The 19376-nt window shown below is 31.9% G+C and overlaps 1 pseudogene; it reads right to left on the bottom strand.

The window, feature by feature from the left end:
- Window positions 1-10069: 10069 nt before the first annotated feature.
- LOC120166711 lies at window positions 10070-17853 on the bottom strand (annotated as a pseudogene).
- Between the last annotated feature and the right edge of the window lie 1523 nt (window positions 17854-19376).

Raw genomic sequence — 19376 nt, 5'->3', positions numbered from 1 at the left:
ATTTATAAAGGATGTGGAGGGTAATGAGATAATAGTAATTGGAGAAAAAGTGAGATCTTTTCCTAATGTAATATCAACAGTGACGAAAACGAAAATGATTGAAAAAGGTTGTACGACTTTCTTAGCAAATGTGATTGATACCCAGACATCTGAAATTCGATTGGAGGATATTCTGATTGTTCGAGAATTTCTAGATGTATTTCCTGATGAATTACCGGATTACTTCCTGATCGAGAAGTAGAGATTAAAGTTGATATTTTCCCGGGAACTGCACCTATTTCAATGGCTCCATATAGGATGGCTCCAACGGAACTCAAAGAATTAAAGGTGCAATTACAGGAGCTACTTGATTGAGGTTTTATTAGACCAAGTGTATCTCCGTGGGGTGCACCGGTACTTTTTGTTAAAAAGGAAGATGGATCAATGAGAATATATATTGATTATCATAAACTAAATAAGGTGACAGTGAAGAATAAATACCCTCTTTCGAGGATTGATGATTTGTTTGATCAGCTCAAAGGTGCTTCAGTATTTTCGAAGATCGATATACGGTCAGGGTATCATCAACTAAAGATAAAGGAGGAAGATATTCCCAAGACGGCTTTCAGAACCCGATATGGTCATTAAGAGGTTGTTGTGATACCATTTGGACTAACCAGTGCTCCAACAACATTTATGGATTTGATGAATCGACTATTTCAGTCGTATTTGGATCAATTTGTGGTTGTTTTCATTGATGATATTTAGGTTTATTCTAAAACTAAGGAGGAGCATGACGCACATCTACGTATTGTCCTACATACGTTGTGAGATAAAAAGTTATATGCTAAATTGTCAAAATGTGAATTTTGGCTATCAGATATCGCCTTTCTGGGACACGTAATTTCAGCATAAGGAATTATAGTAGATCCCAAGAAGGTGCAGGAAATAGTGGAGTGTAAACCTCTACAAAATGTTTCAGAAATTCGAAGTTTCTTGGGATTAGCTAGATATTATCGGAGATTTGTGAAGAATTTTTCAATAATTGCATCTCCACTTACCAAGTTACTTCGAAAGGCTGTACCATTTGTCTGGACTGAAAAGTGTTAAGAAAGATTTGATATGCTTAAAAAGATTCTGACAAAGGCCCCGGAGTTAGTGTAACTAGAGTAAGGAAAATATTATGTAATCTACAATGATGCGTCCCATAATGGTTTGGGATGTGTATGAAAGATTGGTTGGTAGGTATGAAAAGTGCCTACGGGGGTTGTTGCAACCTATCTCCATTCCTCAGTGGAAATGGGAAAAAATTACCATGGATTTCGTAATAGGTTTACCTTTGACACCCAGTAGGAAAGATTTGATCTGGGTGATAGTTTGATAGATTGACAAAGATAGTGCACTTTATCCCAGTTCGAGAAGATTATTCTATGAACAAGTATGTTGAGTTATATATCAGGGAAATAATACGACTTCATGGAGTACCCATTTTGATAGTTTCAGACAGAGATTCGAGATTCACTTCGAGATTTTGGAAGTCTTTGCATGAGGCATTGGGAACTCGATTAAGTTTCAGCATAACTTATCATCCTCAGACAGATGGTCAGTCTGAGCGAACTATTCAGATACTTGAATACATGCTAAGGGTGTGTGTTATTGATTTCAAAGGATCATGGGAAAAGTATTTGCCTTTAGCGAAATTCGCTTATAACAATCGTTATCAATCAAGTATCAAAATGGCTCCTTTTGAAGCATTATATGGAAGAAAATGTCGAACGCCACTAAATTGGTATGAATTAAAATATCGAGATGTAATTGGTCCAGATCTAATTAAGGAGGTGGAAGACAAAGTGAATGTAATCCAAGATAATCTCAAGATAGCATCCGATAGACAGAAATCTTATGCTGATTTAAAAAGAAAAGAGATTGAATATAAAGTAGGTGATAAGTTATTTCTTAAAGTGACACCTTGGAAAAAGATTATGAGATTTGGAAGAAAAGGAAAATTGAGTCCAAGATTTATTGGACCATACGAGATTGTAAAGAGAGTTGGACCAGTATATTATCAGTTGGCGTTATCTCCATAGATGGACAAGATTCATAATGTATTTCATGTATCGATGCTTCGAAGATATCGATCAGATCTTTCATATGTGATTACACCGAATGAAATTGAGATTCAACCAGATTTATCATATGAAGAGGTGCCAGTAAAGATTTTAGCATATGGAGTCAAAGAATTGAGAAATAAGACGATTTCATTGGTAAAAGTTCTTTGGAGGAATCATAAAGTTGATAAGTCAACTTGGGAACGAGAAGAAGATATGAAGAAAAAGTTTCCTCATCTATTTAATTCAGGTATGTAGATACATAGAGAAAATTTGAGGATGAATTTTATTTAAGGGGGGAATTGTAATACCCCAAAATTTGACCAGTGACTAAAATATAAGTTTTAAAAGTTTAGTGGTTAAAGTATAAACTTTGAAAAGTGTAGGGACTGAAATTTGTAATTTTAAAAGTTATATATATTTTAGTCTGTAAATGAACAGTTTGGATTAAAACAGAGATTTTAGTGGGAATCAAATTTTTGGTATGAGATTTGTGTTAAAAGCTATACAGTAGTAAAGTTCGGTATTGAAATCGAATCAAACTTTTACGAAAATTTGAAGGATGTTAGGAAATGGTTGGAAGTATTATTTTCATATTTTAGATCAGAGAAATTTTGCTCAAAACAGTGCAATTTTTCAGATTTGTTTGAAACAGGGAATTTTAGTGACTAAAATGCAATTTTTGAAATTTGCATGACCAATTTCGAAAGTAAAAGTCAAGTTGATTCATCTTTGACCAAGGAATATTTTAATGGAAAAGATGACAATGGCAATTGGTAATTTTTAAGTTTCATTAATAGCAAAAATGAAATTTCCTATTAAATTGAATAAAAAATTCCATTTACTATATTTATGCCATGTGTTAAGATAATTATAATTAGAACACTCAAGAAAGCTGAACATTTTATCTCAGCATCAATCTCTCCACCGAAACTTAGATTCTACAAAGTAAATAAATTTTATTTTTATTTTTAAGCTATTTCTTGAGAATTAGACTTCGGTGTAATTAGGAAAAATGTTCTACATTCAATTCACTACGTTTTGACATGAATATCACAAGGGTTTATGTTCAAGTTAATCTTGAGTTGATGAAGGGGATGTTGATTTCTTGTGTTTTAGGGGTTATGAAGAGTTAAGTGATTATAAAGAATTGGTTATAAAAATTGATGAAGAACCTAATGATGAAGTTAATGAAAACAATTTAGATTTTGAATCTGGAAGCGAGTTTGAAAATTCACCATAAATTATTTAAAATTTATTTGGAGTTGATTTTTATATATTGTGTTCGTATATCAATATATTTTTGTTTAAAACAAATGGAGATCAATTTCAAGGTGTATACAAAAAGATATGAATTTTTAACTGAGGAAAGGTCAGAAAAACGGGCAGCAGATTCTATCGGTCAACTTTGAAAATTCACCATAAATTGTACATAATGAATTAGAAGGAGTTATTTATATGGATAGATTCATATTCAAGTCTAGTTTTGCAAAAGAAGAAATGGAATTAAATTCTAGTGTGTATATCAATACAAAATACTAATTCTTTAAAGGAAAAGCAAGTTGTCTGAATATGGAAATTTTAGAATTTAAGTTGAAATGGATTAGAAAATGAAGAGTAATGTTTAAATGTTGAGTATATTTTTGGATGCTTGGAATTGAAGTTAAATGGCAAGAGACCATTTTTAATAAATTGGAAATGTTGAGAATAATTCTAAAAGAATTCATTTTAATGGTTAGATGGTGGAATTCGAAAGATTCCAAAACTTTGGGGACTTGTTTGCAAGTTCTTAAATGAAGAAGTATTATTTGGGTATTTTATTCAAGTTCTGGAATTTTAGTAATTAATGTACAATTATCATAATGGTGAAGGACAATTATGAATTAAAGGAAAAGTTGAGTTGAATTCTAGAAAGAAGTTAAAATATGTGGTTTAATTTTATAATTGGTAAAAGTTGAAGAATCATGTTGGGAATAATTATTTATGGAATTGCATAAGTGTTTCAATAAGTTTGAAGTTATAATGGAGTTATGAGTTGGTTGATATCGATTTAGATTTTATTTTATAGATTTTCAAATGTTAAAATGAGCTTATATTAGTATGATACTAATATGTAGTTCGAACAATTTTTGTGTTATAATTTGGTTTGTCAGACTACGTTAAATCTAGCAATCCGAACAATTCGAAAGGAAAGGACAAAGCTCGTGACTAGGATTATTATATACAAGTTCTGTAGTGAGGCAAAAGTGAGTGCAGTTATTTATTTAATTATTTTGATCGATGACGACTTGCGATAAGTCAATCTCATTCCAATTTACAACATGATTTATAAAGTTTGTAAAGAATATTTTTATAATATTTTGTATCAGTTTTATGAATGATTTAGGGTATGAAATACCCAAGCATGATATTTTTATGATGGAATTATTACGATACGTCAACCCATTGTGTGTAATAGTGAGAATTGTTGGTGTACTTGGCATGCCATTAGTTGAGTATTTATCCATTATCAGCTTTGGTACATTCGTGTATTAATGTTATTATATTAGCTTTGGTACATTCGTGTATCAATGTTATCATATCAGCTTTGGTACATTTCTGTATCAATGTCCAGCACATTTTGGTGCTTATTCAGGTTATGATGACACCGAAGTGCATCATATCTCAATATCAGTTACGTTTTGCACCGTGTTGTGCATAGTGCGCACCTTACTCACGTATCTTATATTCTCATAAATATGCATTGGACTATGAAAATGAATATGTAAGTTGTGAATGATTTCCAGATGACATAAAACATGATATGCTTAGTTTATCAGATATGATTTATCATAATTTTCATGAGTTCATGATTTCAAACGAAATTTCAGGTCTCAGTGAAGAAATCGACTTGGATAAGTTGGTTTGTAAGTTTAATGTTTTAAATTGAATTATTTTATTTAAGTTTATGATATTTTTAGATTTTTCTCACCTTAGATTATTACTGCCGCACTAAGTTATACATAACGCGTGATGATTTTCATGCGTAGGTTCTAATAAGGATAAATACGACCAGTAATGAGCTATCAGAGCATCTTTTCATAAAGACATACATATCATCAATATCACTAAGACGTCTATGATGTTTCTTTTGACTTATAGTGACATGTATAATTATGTCAATGATTTCTATTTATCGTATTTATTTTAAATAATATGTAATAGTAATTTAGAAAAAAATTAGTTTATTTTACTTAGTTTAGTTTTATCAGTATCTATGCATGGAAAGAATATATTACATTATTATGTTTTTAAAACATTTCACGAAATGACATGGTTTAGTAAAATTACTGATTAACAAATGAATTTATTTTCCTGTGACAAAGAAATAAATTATAGTTGAGATATACTTTAAAATAGATTTTCTTAAAAGTTAGAATAAGAGTGTTTTCAAATAAATTTTTTTAGGCAATTTCAGTTTAATAAATGTTTTTAAGTTGATGTGACATATTTGACTCGTATATCGAGATATATACTGGTTAAGAGTGTTACATACCCACTAAATAAGGTGGCTCGTCTTTACATTGCTGAAATTGTCCGTTTGAATAGGGTACTGTTATCTATCATTTCAAATCATGACCCAAGGTTCACCTCAAAATTCTGGAAGTCTCTACATAGTCCATCTGATATTCGATTAAATTTGAGTACTTCTTACCATCCGTAAACTGATGCTCAGTCGGAGTGAGTGATTCATATTCTTGAAAACATGCTAAGAGGTTGAGTTGTTGACTATAGTGGAAGTTGGGAGGAGTTTCTACCGTTGGTCGAGTTTGCCTACAATAATAACTTTTAGGCCAGCATTAAAATGGCTATGTATTAGGCTTTGTATGGACGTAAGTGTCGAACTCCGATTGGTTGGACTGAGTTGGTTGAGCATAGACTATTGGGTCCGGATTTAGTTTCTAAGGCATAGTAGACTATCAGGATGATTCGTGATAGATTGAAGATTATCTTTGATAAACATAAATCTTATGCTGATATGAAATGTCGGGATATTGAGTATGATGTGGGTGATGAGATTTTCTTGAAAGTATCTCCATGAAGGAAGATACTTTGTTTCGGTCGAAAAAGCAAGTTGAAGGTATCACACCAAAAAATCTTCAAATTGAAACCCTAGAATTTGGGAAATTTTAACCTAAATTCCTAATTCAAAATCAATGACTAAATTGCCAAAATGAAAAGTTAGGTGAGATGTTTGCAGAACCCTGGAAAGTTTAGTGGCTTATCTTGCAATTAAACAAATTTTATTTTAAAACAAACTCTCCTCTTCCCGGAAAAAACTCTGCTCAGCGCCACTTTTATTTTAAAACCTTAGCAGCTGGTCCCCTTCTCCCTTCAAGGCACCACCGCTCTTTTTTCCGTCGCCAGTCGTTCGCAGGTAAGCCATCGATCAGTGCTTGAACATCCTCTGTCGAACCCCATTCTGTTCCCATCGTCGTTGCACGACATTAGATCGTGAAAACCCGTGACTCTTGGTTCGTTTTCGCCGCCACTCGCGGCGCCGTGGCCGTTCGTGGGTGTTGAAGTGTTCGGTCGGCCTCACCCTCGTCAGAGGAGGCCCCTGCGACCTTGGTTCTCTTCTGCCCGGTTCTTGGAAGGCCGAGATCAGCCTCTGCCGCTCCTCTGTCTCACTCTTGCCGCCGCCTTCGGCTGTTCTAGGTCACGACAAGTGCGGCCATGACACCACCGACCCTTGGGGGTTGCTTCCGGTGCAACACGTCATTGACAGTCCCACTTTTTCGTACTGGCAGCATCCATATTCGAACGAAACTCCACTTCCGGATCTTAGATCGAGTCAAATAAATTTCGTTTCCGTTAAATAATATTTCTACAAACTGATTACTGGATTATGCTTAAATTCGGGCGTTATTCTTTTACAGGAAGCTCTGAACCGGGAACCAAATTATCTCCTCCGCCACCGTTACCCACGAACTTCGAACCGAACCATGAATCTCGTGTCAACTGTGAATGCTAACCGACAAGTTTTAGTACATTAACTTCGTAATAGGTTTAGAATAATTATTTACCTGAATTAATTGTCGTTGGTACTTATTCATATTCACCTTCTACTTGAGCTGATCGTGGTAGAAGTTATTATCGTCGTTAGCCATCTACCGAGAGGTGTGTCTCTTTATTCAGTGAAAATTTATTTTTATGATTACTATTTGCTTCGTTGGTTGATATTATGATTGAAAGCATAGTTTACTGTGAGTTTGTCAGTGATAAATGAAAGTTAGAATATTTTGCCATGTGATGCATGCTTGATTGTCCGACTCGGTACATGAATGTACTTACATTATCCGTGAATGTGCTGTTGACTCGAATATGTGCTTCAGATGATTGTTATGAAATATTGTTATTTAGATCAGACATCGGATATTCTGTCATTTTTCATATTGTATTGGGATGAATTTTGATAAGGGAAGTACAGTGCATTCATTCGATGGAGGTGAATGTTACGTTTTTAGATTCAGTGGTCTCTGTCTTTATGGAAGACCCCACTTACATGGTGTGTGGGATGGAATTAGTGTGATTCTGGGGAACCTACTATCTTCTGGGTGTGATTGGAGTACGGGTGGGTGCATGAGCATTTTCATATCATTTAAATTGAGATTATCATTGATGTGTTGTCGTATGAACATTATTTCTTACTTCGGACTATGCTATTGGTTGTGTTTGTATGCACTTTAGAGACATACTAAGCTTATTAACTTACATCCCGCTTAGTTTCTCTCTTTCAGATTCCCGAGTTAGGACAACCAGTACTTGAAGTTCGATATTATTCTATTTTCAGTATTTTCACAGTATGACATTTTATTCTGTTTTCTGATAGTACCTCTAATTATTTTATTTGGACAATATTTAGTATGTTAAATACTTTGGGATATTGGATTTAAACATTGTTTGGATTTTGGGATTTGAACTTTGGATTTTTATAAATGCTCGTTTAATGGTTTTAATTATTGAAAATTGATTTTGGATACATTAAGTTTTTGATTACAATAAATGCGAGGGTAAATTTCATTGTATTTAAAGTGACATTTGGGGTTGATTTAAGAAAATAAGATGAAGGTGCTCTTGGATCCGGCCTTTTCCCTCTACGTCGGGTAAAAGGGGTTACACACTTAATTTTAGAAGAATAACATTTAAGTTCACGATTAATTGGGAAAGTGATTGAAATTCTAATTATTTTGAATTTTAGGTATATTATTTAATGATATGTCATTGGAGTTATTCTTTTGGTCGGAAAATAAGTCCACACTCACGAGTGGTTGAAGTTCTAATTATTTTGATTTTCGAGGAAAATTTCCCCATGATTTGTTATTGGAGTGATTCTTTTGATTGAGAGTTAATTTCACACTCATTGCTTTAATTGTCGATGCATAAATAGGGTACGACGAATATAGGCAGTTCACCCTCCTTGGTCCTTAAGACAGGATGAAAAACTATAGGTTATGATGGTGGAAGCTAGAATAAGAGAAAGGGAAAAAATAATCACCCAAAGAAACTTCAAGAGAACTAACAAAAAACATATCCTTCTATGTTTCCTATTGGCCAAGTGTTGAGAGGAACAAACATAAGATGTAACGTTAAAGGGGTAAAATTTTAAAATTTTAAGAGTAAAAACATAATATGAATATATAATTCAAAACAATATAAAATATATAGTAATAATTTAAAATTTTTAAAGAGTGTCATCGGTTGTCCTCATTGGATCCATCCCTAGAGTTAGAGTTCGTATGGATAAGGGCAATCATAATAAAGGAGGTTTCCGAACTTGTGAACTCCATCACGCAACCAACATGTAGTGTGTTGAGTGCCGACCCCCATATTTGCATATAGGATCCGTTGTGCTCTTAATCTGTTTTGCGGCAAGCAGAGCCATAATGATACTATCAAATATTTGGAGAGAACTAAAAAATAAAATGTCAAATAACCTTATTCTTCCTTATCCTCAATCTATCACCCCAAAGATAACTTCCCTACGTTAGATGCAACCTCGCCTGGTGTGTATTCCAAAGTAGAATAAGTATGAATTAAGTGACCTAAGTGATTAAGGGATTGTTCATGCATGGATTTATACGTTCATTGTGAAATGATTGAAAGTCTTTTGAACAGATACTACCTTGTAATCTAACTATTGATACCAAAAACATCCCAAGATACGCACCGGTAACGTCATCACAATTTTTAGGATAAACTACATATTTAGTACTTCAACTATTACTTTTGTTCTGTTTTGGTACCTATTTTTTTTTCTTTCTAAATCATACCTTATATTTAGTTTAGATCTTAATTTGATATCTCACAGTTAAAAAATTAACAGAATTATTGATGTGATATTTTTTTCAGCGATCACGTGACATTACCTTATGGTGATACGTCGACATCACTGTGAAGCTTTTAACAGTGAGGTACCAAAATGAAACATAAATTAAATGTTAGATATTGTTTTTTAAATAAAATTTAGGTATCAAAGCGGAGCAGAAGCAATAGTTTATGTACTAAATATGTATTTTACCCTTTTTATTCAATATGTCATATATGCATATGTTTGCACCGGTATGAATATATTGTGGGATTGAAAAACTTGACAATTCCAAAATCACCATTAAATAACAAATATTTATTAACCAGGAGGTAAAATACTAGCTTATGATTTGGGGTGACCAAATGGAAAACACAATGAAGAGAGCTCTGATCAAGGAGTTTTGGCATTCAAAGTACCAGGCATGGATTTTTCAATGTTCAACAGTTTTTGTAACATGCATCATGGTACTCTCCTGTTCCTACTTTTTAAATATCAATAGCATCAAGAAGTACATCATTTTTAATATAGTCGGATTCATCAAAATAAGAACAAAAAGAATTAATCTTCGACGAGACCCGGTGAATCAAGGAGTGATCAACCCTATTCGCATCACAGTTGGTACAAGGAGGGTGCTTCTAGGGTAACACTTTCCCCGACTGGTGCTTTATAGCACATAAACCAAGGTATGCGTGGCAGGACATTCCACCAATGGCTATAAACGCACCAAAAATAATGGTCGTGCCAGGATTCGAACCAAAAACATAATAGTTTCCAAGGAGGATCACACAAGTTTTGAATTGTCCAAGAACAACAGAGGAGATGGCAGACGTAGCCCTTCAAAAAACAAGAGAGCACACAACAGATGAAGTTAAAGGAAGAAAATTGCTTTATATATGAGAATAACTACTAGTTCCTATGGAAAATAATCCTCCATCCTTTTAACATATTTATCACCATTTCCATTTAGAGTATGAAATTGGAGAAATTATTTTATAAATTCAGTTCACCACGTCATCTATGATCTCAGTAAATCATATCTATTAATTTTAAAATAATTTTCAAATAATTACTCACTCCTTATTTACACGTAGGAAAGAGATGAAAATTTACCTTGGAAAAATGTTATTAGTTAAGACTGCGGATGACGTGATGAGCCAGATACATCTAATAATTTTTTCTAAAATTAAAAAGCATCTTGAAAAAACGGAATATAGCAATTCCTATCCTCTGTTTTTTTTTACTTAGACCGATCTATTTTGTATAAATTAACTTCTAAACAGTACTTTTCTATATAAAAGTGGAGATTTTCTAGAAACTCAAGTATTTTTTTTTTTATATTTGAGAAATGTTTTCTGTTGTTAGAGTTTCATTTTGATTTTTTTTTCTTTCCAAATAGCAACGCTGACATAAATGTATAAGTATTGGATGATTAAAATAATACTATTTAATTACTAAAACAATAATATTATTCATAATTAAAATATTATTTCCAATTTTTTCAAATATTAATATTGGCATAAATATTAAAATACTATTAAAATGATAATATATTATTAAAATATAAATATTTGTTCAATAGTATTCAAAACAGAAATACTGAAAATTACAATATTAAATATTTTCTATTAAGATTTATTTTTTAAGAAACATTTTTTATTAATATAATGATATTAGGCTCAAGTCAAGTCTCAACCTAAAATATTAAGTTAAATCCGTTTGATAGACTGTACTTGGTTTTCTGAAAAATAATGCATGTAAAATGAATTACCTGAAAACTTTACGTAAAAATAAATTACATTTTCTGAAAACTATCTTAAGTGTTTTGACGGTATTGTGTAAACCTTTTTTCACTTGTTGTATACATTGTGATTCATTTTTTGGAAAATGATTTACGTAAATTAAATTACCTGAAAATCAATTTACGTAAAATGAATTATTAAAAAAATAATTTTTGAAAAATATTTTACGATGTTTAAATGATGTTTGTAAATCATTTATAGTAGATAATTTTCCATATAAATATCAAATATAATAAATTATTATTTTACCACCGAAGAACTCGAGGAATAACAATAGTTCCTTTACCATAGAGGTCTTTTGGTTCATGCATTATTATATTAAAATTAAATATATGAAATAATAATACTCATTATTAATAATTTAATAATATTATTAAATTAAAAATATAATATCATATATTATTATAATATAACTGAGTATATATTAATATAATATTATTAAAATTATATTATAAATATTAAATATTTTAATAATTAATATTTTATTAAAATAATATGTTAATATGAAATAAATAAAATAATATTATTTTGAGTTGTTTAGGAAAATATTTTACGAAAAATTAGATAAAAAATATTTTACAAAAAATAAAAAAGAATTAGGAAAATAAACTATATCGTGGAAAACCAATTATAGCTATCAAACATTGGAAAAATATTTTCTGTAAAACCAATTACAGGTATCAAACATTAGAAAACATTTTTCAAAAAATATTTTGCAGCTATCAAACACAAGAAACTGAGGAAAACATTTTCTGAAAAATATTTTCCACCTATCAAAACACACCCAAAGTTTACGGTTCCGAGAGTAGCCTACTAATCACCTCTTTAATCTTTGGGTACTTAAACTTTTTTTCTTTCAAAATCATACATAATGTTTTGTTTAGGTTTCATTTTGATACCCACCGTTAAAATTTTAACGGTAATGTTGACGTGTCACCATAAAATAATGTCACATCAACATTGAAAAATAAAAAAATATCACATCATCAATTCTCTTATTTTTAACGATGGTGTACCAAAGTGAAACCTTAATTAAACATTAGGTATGATTTTAAAAAATAGAGTTTAATTACTAAAATAAAATAAAATAAATAATTTATGAACTAAATGTGTAATTTACCTTTAATTTTTTTCAAGAAACTGTCAGAGAAAAATAATTAGAAAAATTTAATTTTCAGTTTAGGACAGTTAGTTTCCTTAAACAGTCAATATTCTGTCAAATGAACATCAGAAAATGCAAAAATCATTTTCCCAAAGTTATTTTGAAATTGATACACACGTTTCAACACAGACTTTGTTGACCTAGCTAGCCATGAACACACCAGTTTTTCTTTCAACTTTTTCCTTCTGTTAATGCTAAACCCATAAAACAAAAGAGATGAAATCAAAGCAAGTCCTAAACATCTAGGAGAGCAAGTTGCAGCATGGATCAAAAAGTTATTAAAATTAAGGGTAAAGTAAACAAATGGTCTCATGTCTATATGATACTGCTTTGTTTATTCTATTGACTATTGAAAGTTACAAAATGATCCTCCGACTATAAGGTGTTGCTTTGTTGAGTCCTTCAACTATTAAAAGTTACAAAATAGTCACCAACTATTCATATATTCCAAACCAGTCCTTTTTCTTTAAAAAAATAATGACATTTTAAATTAGACGTTAACCTGTTGACTGAGATATGATAGTCAGTACATTAACGTTCAGCTCAAACTATCGTCAATTTTTTTAATAGAAAACAACGAGTTTGGAACATATGAATAATTAAGTGACCATTTTATAACTTTTAATTATCGAGAGACTCAATAAAGCAATACACTATTGCCAATAGACCATTTCGTAACTTTTAATAGTCGGGAGACTCAACAAAATAATATCACGTAGTCGGGTATCATTTTTATACTTTACCCTAAACTTAAAACATAGCTTAGTTGGAACTTACCCCAAGTGTCAAAGCACTTGACCATTGAAGTAAGAAGCCGAGAAAAGCAGACATGAGAATTGCTGATGCATTGCTGAAGCTCCAATGGAATGCAAACACACCAGGAGGATCCAAGAAAGGAATCATAAAAACCAGAAAAAGCAAAGTGATTGGTGTTGTCTTCCACATTAACCTGTTAAGCAAATTCGCAACTTCAACCGGTGAGAAATTGTGAAAAAATTCAGTAACATAATTAACATAAACGAAGAGAAAAATTTCTTGCATGCAGTCAAGGATGGATCGAAGGAGAGGCGGGTGGAGACAGTCACCCATGAAAATTTTAAATTATTATATATTTTAGATTTTTTTATTTTCAATTGATAATATATTTTTATCTCTAAAAATTTTATAAATTTAGACCATCCTAAAATATTATAAGCTTGTCCCCTAATCTAATATATGCGTTTGTCACGCATAAAGAAAAGGAAAATAACTATGAAAGCTATGTTTGGAAATTAACGGGCAAAAGGAAGAGTAAGGATAAGAAAGGATTAATATCCATTTATCGAGAAATTATTTTATAGATCCGGCTCATCACGTCATCTATAGTCCTAATGAATGACAACCACAAATTTTAAAATAACTTCTGTTGAGTTAATCGATTGACTAAATCGGCCAAGAGGGGGGTGAATTGACAATTAAAATTTTGTGGAAGCTTTTGCAGAAAATTGAAAGTAATTTCACAACGATTTAGAGTGGTTCGACTTTATCAACCAAAATCTACGTCCACTACCTTAGCTATCCACACTAAGAATTTTCCAAAATTCACTAATTTGTCTTTCTTTTGAGGACAAAGAGTAACCTTACAAACCCTCAAGAATTATACCCCAAATTCTTGAGAACACTCTCTCCCAAAAAGAACAATACAAATTTGCAAACTTACAAGGAAATCCTCACTAGGTAGGTTGTTTGCATAATTCTAGAACAAGAAAAGAACACTAAAAAATAATTACAAATGAGCACAAATGGTGTTCTTGAAAGCAAAATGATATTGAAAGAAAAATTGGCTTGATTTGCACAAACTTGGTATTTGATGCTTTCTCTCTTGTTTCTCTATGATTTCTTATTGATCAAAGGCTTCAGAACTTGTTTAAATACACCTTGAATCACTTCTGAACGTTGGGGATGATTAGTGGAGATACTAGAGCCGTTTAAGTGTGAAATCATTTAATAAAACAACTTGGAGCGTGGGGGGAATCGGTACCCCTGATGGGGAATCGGTTCCCTAAGTGTAAAATTCAAATATTTCGACCGTTGAACAGTAGGGGGAATCGATACCCCTGGGGGGAATCAGTTCCGTCCGAGCATACTGGAATTCTCGGAGCTAAACCATTCAGGGGGAATCGGTTCCCTCTGGACAAACTGTAATTTTTGGCTTTGAAACGGTTCGAAATACTTTGTAAAATTGTTTTAAAATTATTTTAATATTAAAACTTAATTTTACACTTTAGTAAGGATTTAAAATAAAATTTGAAATACTTTGAGTAATATTTTGATATTTGATTAATATATCGAATGTGCTTAGAAAAATCTTTTTCAAAATTAAAATTCTTTTAATTTAATTTGTTATATCGAAACATCAAAATATTTTCAACAACTTCCAAATAACCACCCACTTTTTATTTACATGTAGGAAAGATGTGAAGATATACCTTGGAAAAAGATGATGTGGACAAATGTTATTGGTTGTAACAACAGATAACGTGGTGAACCAAAACCATCTAATAATTTATCACATTTATCCCTCTAAACATCCAAAAGTAAGAGTTTTGTTTGGGGTAAAGTATATAAATGATTCTACGATTATATGATTAGGGATGACAAAAAAACTCGAATCCGACGGGGAAAATCGAAAACCGAATTAAATGGTGAAGGGAAAAAACTGTTTATGCTAAACGGGGACGGGGATGAGGGAAAAAACGTTTATGTTAAACGGGGACGGGGACAGGTTTAGTAATCCCCGCCCCGATTACTCGGCCTGATATCCTGCCCGATAAATATTAAAAATAATTATTATATATATATATATATATAAATATAATATTAATAAATTTAATTTAAATTTAAAAATATATATTATATTTATATATTTAATTTAAATATATATACTTGGCCCGGTACCCGTTTAAATAATCGTTTATGCTAAACGGGGATACTCGTTTCCTCGTGGTTTTCCTCGATTACCCGATGGGGATCTCCGTTTAAATCCCCGCGGTTTTTTAAGCGGGGACGGGTACGAGTTTTTTAAACGGGGACGGGGACGGGAGGACCAATACCCGGCCCGAAACCGGCCCGTTGCCATCCCTATATATGATGTGTTGTTTTGTTGCTACTTCAATTATTAAAATTTATAAAGTAGTCTCTTAATTATAAAGTGTTGTTTTATTGAGTTATCAAACTATTAAAAGTTACAAAATTGCCACTCGACTATTCATATATTTCAAAGTCGTCGTTTTCTATTAAAAAAATTGACATTTGTTTGAGTTGTACGTTAACTTGTTGATTGAGATATGATAAAATCATATTTTAATGATGTATACTAGCACCGTTGTTGCTTTCAAGCACTAGCTTGATGTCATAATGTAAACAAATAGTCGGTCTACAAAATACAACTCAAATGATTCTGAGATCAGCTATTATCATATCCCTGTCAACATGTTAACGTCCATCTCAGACGACTGCCAATTTTTAAACGAAAAATGATGAGTTTGGAACACATGAATGGTCAAGTGATTATTTTATAACTTCTAATAGCAGGTTACTCAACAAAACAATGCCCTATAGTCGAGAGACCATTTTGTAACTTTTTAATAATCAGATAACTTAACAAAACATAATCCTATAGTCAAGAGACCATTTGTTTTTTGTTTCCTTTCTCACAAGCTCCATTTATTCTTGGCATCCCTCTTAATCTAAAAAAGCCAAATAAGCTGAGAGGGACATGAAACAAACGGCAATGCCGTCCAAATTTGTTGTTTTTGCACATTGGACCAAAGTATTTTATTCACTGCACTAGGTATTATCCACGCCAATGCTACACAGGCACCAAGGAGGCTGAATTGCAAATCAGTGACAGTAGCAACGGCAACCCCAACAGATACAACTGTTAATGCAATCGCCTGAAAGATATCGTGGTCAAGAATTAGCTTCTCGTTTCAGTTCAAGAATTAGAAACGCAAAATTACCTTTGAGAAAGCGATTCTCTTCTTGTACCACATAAATTCTGCTAGGACAATCAATGGAGTAATGGCGATCTTAGCCATCTGATAAAACTGAAATTAGTTAGTAACTTAGTATCTCTTGTTAATTGCACAGTATGTCCCCAAGCTATAACCTTCATTTTAAATTAGTCCTTAAACTTTTAAATACTTTAGTTTCATCCCTAAGTTATGACTCTCATTTTAAATCAATCCTTGAACTTTTGAATATTCTAATTTCATCCCTACACTATGAAACTTTCTAAATTAGTCACCAAACTTTTGAATATTCCAGCTTCATCCCCAAATTCATCCATATATGTAATTAGTTTCAACAATAGTTTAACTTAAATGTTTTTTTTTCTCAAACATATAATAATATAACTTTCCCTAAAGATTTTATTAACAATGGATGTCAATAGTATATACATATAGTTTAGGATGAAATTTGAATATTCAAAAAGTTTGGGGACCAATGTAGAATGAAGGTCATACTTTGGGGATGATGTTGAAATGTTCAAGAGTTCGAGGACCAATTTAGAATGTTAATAATAGTTTAAGGATGAAATTGGAATATTTAAAAGTTTATGGATCAATTTAAACCGAGAGTCATACTTTTAAGGACAAATGATGCAATTAGCTCCAATATCTCACCTATTGTACTTCAAGCTGACATTAGCAAGGCCAGTAGACACAGTTAACCAAGCTGAAAGTAAACAAAGATGAAGGGGTCAACGCTGATGAAGGAGATGCAGGAAGGATAGAAAATAATTTCAAACTCGCCATTAATGCCCAGCTCACAGCATAATGAATAACAGTCAGAAGTACTGGGAACTGGAACCCAACATTTTTAAGAACCTGGATGAACAGAGCAGAGTGGAGCATTCAAATGTTAGACTGATTCTACATCTAAAACAGACAACGCAGGAAAAGACTTATGTAAGAAAAATTGTAGAACGCACGTCGTATACTAAAACACACTATTAATGTGATAAATCGATGTACATCATTTATAGAAAATGGCGCTTGCAGTTGTAGTAAGCGACTCTTGGTGAACATCCAGAATTTGAAAGCATGATAACAATTTATGTCATAGTTTGTATGATCATAGCAGCCTTCGGAGGCTCGATGTTTGGTTTTGACATTGGCAATTCAGGACAATTTTTTCATATTTATTTAAAAGGATAATTTTGTTAGTGATATGCATCAGTGTATCACATTAGTAGCGCGTTTCGGTATACGACGTATATTCTAGACTCAACTATATTACATACACAAAATTAGGCATACATACCCATTTGTTCATGAAAATGATGCCAACAGCAACCACTAAGTTTAAAGTAAGAGCAGCAAGAAGGCCACAAATCTGTCGTTCATGCTTTACACTTCCAGATGAAGGCAACGCCTCATACGAAGAAGCTTCACTGTTCTTTGGATTCATACCTTTTATTCCAAAGGGAAATATATTGAAATGTTCAAAGATTTATAATTTATAATTATAGAATTTACAAATGTTAAGAAGATGTTATTACCTCCGTTTAGGGATGCAAATGAGACGACATAAATTGCGAGTTACTAGAGATCTACTTGGCCAAAGTTTGATCAACACTGAAATTGAATGAACTCGATTTGAACTAGAACTTGACTAAATTTTTTAACGAACCGAAGCGAGCTACTTGATACTCGACTCAAAAAGCTCGTAAGCTACTAAAAAATATATTTAAATTTTATATTTTTAAATTAAATTATTAATAATATACATTTATATGTTTTTTTTTTATAAAAATGAAATGTAAGGCATCCATGTACTTAAGATTTAAGTTCGAGTCGAGCTTCAAATTTTTTATTTCGAGTTCTAGTTGAATTTGAAAATTTTAAACTCGTGAATTTTCAAGTCAAAACAAGTTAAATTTTAAAGTTTTCAAGTCAAGTCGAGCTCAACAACACTTAAACTTGACTTGACTTGATTACATACCTACCTCCATTGACCAAAATGTAAAAAGGGTTTTAGTGACGGATTCAGAAATTTAAGAATTGAGTCCAAAATATAATGGGTATACAAAAATTTTTTTTTTCATTAACATATTAAATTAAATTTTACATTTTTTCCCTAAATAATGGGATGCACTAGGTCCCTTAAGGGCCTTAGTGCATTCGCCTTGAAGAGTGGCGATATGAGGTAACCGTTCCAATGGAATATGTCGATAAATAGAGGTCCAAACAACCAAAGGTAGGCTGTAAACGAGCCGAGTCGAGCTCGTGTATTGCTGAGCTCGGCTCGACTTGACTCGAAAACTCACGAGCATAAAATTTTCAAGCTCGACTGAAACTTGAAACCATGAATTGAAGCTCATAAAAGTTCGAAAAGGCTCAAAATGGAAAAATATCTTACACTTAATTCGATTGAAGCCTCAAATTCAAACTCGAACTTGAACCTTAAATACATGAAAACCTTCTATTGCATTTTTTTTAAAAATCAACACATAAATATTATTAATAATTTATTTTTAAAATAAAATATTAATATATTATTTTTGAGTTGTTCGCGAGTATCAAGTAGCTCGTTTCGACTCATTAAGAACTCGATCGATTATTTATCGAGCTTAAACCGAATCGATTTCGAGTAGCTCATGATCTATCTCGTCTCATTTACTTTCCTCCCAAAGGGACTATTGTAAATAACAAAAATTTGTGTTTTACATATCAATATGGGAGAACTAAATATGCTTAAGCTATAAATAAAGGCTAAAAGAAGATTGCGCCATACATGTAGTAACCGAACTTATAACATTTCATCCAAAATTTTGAAATTAAATAGGGGAAAGTTTACATATGGTAATTGATTATAGGACGTTATTTTTTTAGTCTTCGATTATTAGAAGTTACAAATAGTTATTTGATTATAGAGTGTTGTTTGTTGAATCTCTCGGCTATTAAAAATTATAAAATAGTCATTTGACTATT

The sequence above is a fragment of the Hibiscus syriacus genome, unplaced genomic scaffold, assembly GCF_006381635.1.
Source record: "Hibiscus syriacus cultivar Baekdansim isolate YM2019G1 unplaced genomic scaffold, ASM638163v2 tig00111644_pilon, whole genome shotgun sequence".
NCBI lineage: Eukaryota > Viridiplantae > Streptophyta > Magnoliopsida > Malvales > Malvaceae > Hibiscus > Hibiscus syriacus.
This window is presented reverse-complemented; position numbering and strand designations above follow the sequence as displayed.